This window comes from Colobus angolensis, unplaced genomic scaffold, assembly GCF_000951035.1.
Source record: "Colobus angolensis palliatus isolate OR3802 unplaced genomic scaffold, Cang.pa_1.0 Scaffold2, whole genome shotgun sequence".
NCBI lineage: Eukaryota > Metazoa > Chordata > Mammalia > Primates > Cercopithecidae > Colobus > Colobus angolensis.
In genome coordinates, this window is record NW_012115154.1 from 2,747,112 (window position 1) to 2,752,824 (window position 5,713).

Genomic DNA, 5,713 nt, shown 5'->3' on the forward strand with positions numbered 1-5,713 from the left:
AAACAGAACCCTTGTTTCTGTCACAGATGTTCGAAATGCCTTTCATAAAAAGTCTTTACTGAAATCATTAGAGATAAAATGTTAACAGCACATACCACTAAGGAACAGAGAATTCTGAAGACATTTATTCACAGCGGAAATGTAGTCAGTCAATGGAGGTTCTGGTAGAATTATTGGTGGCAGATTCCTTCTTGATTTGACAGTGAAAAAAGGGCTAAAGAGGAGGAGGGACTGTCTTTTTTAAGAAGGACCTGGAAAACTAAGTTATTGACTAGCTGATGATGCCAAGGGCTGGCGTTGTTTATCTTCAGCTGGGGTGGAGAGAGAACAGTCCACCTGCAAGCTGGGTGTGAAAGTATCTTGTTGCGTTGGGCTGTTGGAGATCGATAACCTTGTACATGCTTTCGTGGACATTTTGGTGCTTTCTTTTGTAATGCTTTGAAAAAAAAGTGTTACTGGAGCATCCTCTAGCATCATTATTTGAGATGTATATGTATAATGAGACACTTGGCAGCACGAGCGAATGAAGTGGAAGGGGACTGGGCACAAGGCACTCAAGGTTTGGATTCTACCCCAGGCTCTGCTACCAACTGACTGAATGACCTGCAGCCCATTACTTCATCTCTGAGACTTAATTCCCCAAAGCAGTGGCTCTAAGTCAAGGTTTTCTTCTTTCTAAATCACAACACTTTCTTTGAAAGCAGGGCTGCCCAGTGAAAATGAAGGAGCGGCCCCAAGACTCTGCCTATTCAGCTCCCCACATCCTCCCCCTGCCTGTGTGGTGTCTCATCAGAACCCCGGGCTGATCTGAACTGCACTGGCTCAGAGGATGACTAAACACCCCTCCAGGTCATCAAAGAGTAGCTGCAGTTGGAGGAGCATCACTGACCACTCTGGGAAGCTGGCAGTCCTGTTTCAGTATGTGGCACAGGTCCCATGAACCTTATTCCGCTCTTGGGTTGAGCGTGGCAGCCAGGGAGCTGATGCTGGTGGGTTTTAGGGTCCCCCAGGGCGTGGATAATTTCTTTCTTAGCTGCATGAGCTGCTGAAGACATGGAAGTTCTAGGAATTTGTATTAAGAATTATTTGATTAAGAATAGCTTCTACCTTTTCACAAGATGGCGCCGAAAGCGAAGAAGGAAGCTTCTGCCCCTCCTAAAGCCGAAGCCAAAGCGAAGGCTTTAAAGGCCAAGAAAGCAGTGTTGAAAGGTGTCCACAGCCACAAAAAAAAGAAGATCCGCACGTCACCCACCTTCCGGCGGCCCAAGACACCGCGACTCCGGAGGCAGCCCAAATATCCTCGGAAGAGCGCCCCCAGGAGAAACAAGCTTGAGCACTATGCTATCATCAAGTTTCCGCTGACCACTGAGTCTGCCATGAAGAAGATAGAAGACAACAACACACTTGTGTTCATTGTGGATGTTAAAGCCAACAAGCACCAGATTAAACAGGCTGTGAAGAAGCTCTATGACATTGATGTGGCCAAGGTCAACACCCTGATTCGGCCTGATGGAGAGAAAAAGGCATATGTTCGACTAGCTCCTGATTACGACGCTTTGGATGGTGCCAACAAAATTGGGATCATCTAAACTGAGTCCAGCTGCCTAATTCTAAATATATACATATATATCTTTTCAACATAAAAAAGAAAAAAAAAAGAAAAAAAAAAAGAATAGCTTCTAATCATTACATCCTCTACTAACAATCACATAACTTCCTGACTTCCAGTTCAGGCCCTCCTTGCTAGCCTAGGCTGCCTCTTGTTCTTTTCTATCTCTGCCATCCCATTGGAGCCTGAGAATAAAGATTGTTTGACACTCCGTGTCATAGATGACTTAAATGGTCAGAATAAACACATCTTCTGTATTATCTAAGTGGAGGCATCACACTTCCACGTCCTATTGCCATCAGATACAACAGAGAACAAAGAGGAAACTGTGATCTTCTCCTATACCTGCCATTAAACTGCTGAGTAGCCTTGGAGATATTTATGTCGAGCAACTTTTCAGTACCCCTATGTCCCTTCTGTTGTCAAAAAGCCTTTACTGAGCACCTACTCTTTGGGAAAGCAAATTATTAAGCACTAGATGGAATAAGAGGTGACATAAAACATGAGAAGTAATGAAACTGCTTCTTTAAGCCTCCATAAAAATTAGAGTCAGGGTCCAAAGCCACACCACACACATGGGGGGAAGCCCTAGAGACTCGTAAGTGTGGGAGTGGGGTGAGAAAATTGCATTTGAGCAAAACGGTCCTGCAAAAAGATATACAGGGAATCAGAAAAGACGAAACTCAAAACAAGGCCAACCACCTGAGTGCTGTAGAATACACACTAGGAGAGCTGAGGACCCGGTGCCTCTCCTGCAAGAGAGGCAGCACTAAGCAATGGGAAGAACTGGAAGAAATGGTCTTTGAGCACTCCCTGGTCCTTACAGTCTATAATTCCTTCCTTCATCAGCCTTTTTGAAAGAAAATGAACTAAATGTCCTCAGAAGAGTCACAAAGCCACTCGGCATCCTTCCCTTCATTCTCTGCATGCATTTTCATTTGTCCCCAGATTCTTCTGACCATCTTCCATGTTGATAGTTAAAAGTCATCAGAGCAGTCCCTGATGGTGCAAAGCCCTACCTAAAAACACTGTGTAATAGTAACTCGCACTTGTGTGGAACTCATTCTGTATAAGCCCTGCTTGAACACAACTTTATACGTATTTGTGTATAAAGTAGATACTAATATGATTCCCATTTTGCAGATGAGAAAACTAAGGCACTCTGCAGTTAAATAAGTTGCTCAAGGTCATCCAGGGACAAGTAGCAAATAGCTGGGCTTCAAAGCGGGGCAGTTTGCTCTGGAGGCCATGTGTTAAGCCATCATGTTTCACCACCTCTCTGTAATATGACAAATCATAATGGCAAAGCCTCAATAACATGTATGGGAATTTCTTGGACATTCTGAACATGGAGAGTTTTGAGCCCTTATGAAAGAGCTGATGCAACAGGGAAGTGGGTGGTGGAGTGTCTTAGACTGTGCTAAGGGGCCTTAGAGGATGTCACAGCTATTGTGTACATGCACTGCTGCCACTGTCTATTTCTCTCTAAAAATTAACAGCTACAAAGAAACATGATCATTTTCAACTTAAAAAAAAAAAAAAAGCCAGCAGCTATAGGAATCTGGAAATAATCCCCAAACTCAAGGGACTGATGCATTGGTTTAAAAGGGGTTGACTTTAAAGCTGGTATGTGCATTGACTGAGGCCATTGGCAGGGATGCTAACAATTTGTGGAATGCATTTTTGGAAAGAATTAGGGGGAAAATCATGTTGTGTCTTACAAACCAATAATTAGGTATACAGCTCTAAGGGGTGAGCATTAAATATCAGGTTTTCAGAATGCATAGTTTTTAAGGGAATCAGTTTGCCTTCTTCCTTCTCTTTCTTTTCTTTCTCAGATCTTACCCTAAGGATCAAATTCAAGCCATACCGGATGTGCCCAAATCATTTCCATCTGACGCCCAGGACGACCCAGAAGGCCTGGCCTTGAGGAGCAGCTCCCAGTGAGAGCTATTTGTGAAGGAACCAAGCTAGAACCGCGTCGATTGTTTCTGTTCAGCCTGGTCCTAGCCCCACTGGTATGGTCTTGCTGACTTTCTTCTGACAGCTGAGTTTTTAAAATGGTCTGCTTTACAGTGTGGCCATGGATTAAAATAAGAAAAACGAAGCCCTTCATTTCTATTCTATTTCCCTCCCACCCCCTCCCTTTCCAGCATATAAAGTAAGTGCTTCTGACAGAACAGAAGCTTACTGACAACAGATGGGGAAACTGAGGCACACAGCAATTGACTCATGTGTCCAGTTCTGCTCAATTTTTGTGTAACAAATTAAGAGACACAGAGCTCTCTGTCCAGAACAAAACCCCAGGTAGTTAACGGGGTGTTCAATCAAAAAGAGAACACTGGGCTTTTATTTTTATTTACTTATTTCTTAAGAACCCCTTTGTGGCTGTTTCTGGGAAAAGTGGTTGGAGCCCACCTGCCTGATCCCAGGTTTTCACTGCTCCCCAAGACACAGAAAGAGAGTTGTTTAGTTCTGTATTTACCTCCACTTTGGCCAGATGTGATCAGACAAAACATGCCTGGCAAAAAGGGTTTCCAGCTGCTCCCGAAGGCAGCTGTAGTAATTTCAAGGGTAGAAGTTGGACATACTCATGTTTACCAGGAAGGTCAGTGTCCAAATTGAAAGGAGACAGGGAGGTGTGACTGACAGCCTCAGGCACTGGGCAGGACGTACACAAAATCCTGCCTCTGTTCAAGGGGGCTGGGGGAGGGGACCTGCAAGGAGTGGCTTGTTCTATCCTGAACAAGCGTTTTACCCCAGGAAGGAGACTTAGAGATCTCTGCCTCCAACCTCCTAGTTTATTTGTATTTTTTTATTTTTTTATTTTAAATACATAAAATTTTAATACCATGAGACATACTATTCTTGTTGTTGTTGTTGTTGTTGTTTTGAGACGGAGTCTCACTCTGTCGCCCAGGCTGGAGTGCAGTGGCTTGATCTCAACTCACTGCAACCTTCGCCTTCTGGGTTCAAGCTATTCTCCTGCCTCAGCCTCCCAAGTAGCTGGGATTACAGGCGTGCACCACCACGCCCCACTAATTTTTTTTTATTTTAGTAGAGATGGGGTTTCACCGTGTTAGCCAGGATGGTCTCGATCTCCTGACCTTGTGATCCATCCACTTCAGCCTCCCAAAGTGCTGGGATTACAGGCGTGAGCCCACCACGTGCTTGGCCAAAAAAAAAATTGTAATTAAAATACCCATCCAAAATTGGTCAAAGAATAAAGTGGTTCAACGAAGCTACAGTGAGCAAATTCCATTTTCATTCTCTTAAAAAGTAACATGGTGCCACACCAGTTCAACAGGACACCGAGTGGAGCTAGAGAGCTTAGAATTTTTTTCCAGACAAAATTTAAGTGTGTGCTTTTGAAAGTGGGAGAAATAGGCGTTTGCTTTCCTTCTTTTCTTAAACTGTCTGCTTTGATACTTGGAGAGTTCAGAGCTTGTATATTAAAGCCTAACTGAATTATATAAATACACACATAGGAAGAGGAGAACAAAACATTTTATTTGCAGAAAATAAAGCAAAACAGTGTGCTTTCTTTAGCATAGAGTATTAAAAGCCACAGAGCTCCAGCTTTTGAAAGCTATCAGAGCCAGGGCCTTCCACTAAAAGCTGTAAAGACCAGTCTAGCTAGTTTAAACAGAAAAGGAATTTGTTAAAGGATATTGGGTGGCTCACAGACTCTTTGGGAAAGCCAGAGAGTTAAGCTTGGAAAGCCAGCCAGCTGAGAGCAAGACTCAGCCCACATCATGGGATGGTTCCAGCAAGGACTCAATGGCCCTGCCGCTGGGCACAGACGCTGCCCTCCTGCTGGAACATCTGCTGCTGCTAGCCCACTTGGCAATGGTCTGAGAGATTGTAGAAGTGGCTACACATCCTTGTCCTCCTCTGTCCATCCACGCTCCCTTACAGAGAACTTTGAATGTCCTCCCAGCTGATTCTGGGCTCAGCTGCTGGGCCGACTTCTTTCTTTTTTTCTGCGTGTGAGTTCAAAGTCAATCCCGGATGGATTGTGAGCACGGACAGGAATGCTTTTCTGCACTGAGAAATACCTACTGCTCCCCAGTGCCAGGCCCTTGGCTCCCACAGCTGCGGCTG

General features: G+C 44.4%; 1 pseudogene across 1 annotated transcript; it reads left to right on the top strand.

Moving 5' to 3' along the window:
• Positions 1–1,111: 1,111 nt before the first annotated feature.
• LOC105511141 lies at positions 1,112–1,647 on the top strand (annotated as a pseudogene). The gene has a single exon (XR_001001672.1). The product of XR_001001672.1 is annotated as a 60S ribosomal protein L23a pseudogene (transcript).
• Positions 1,648–5,713: the final 4,066 nt, after the last annotated feature.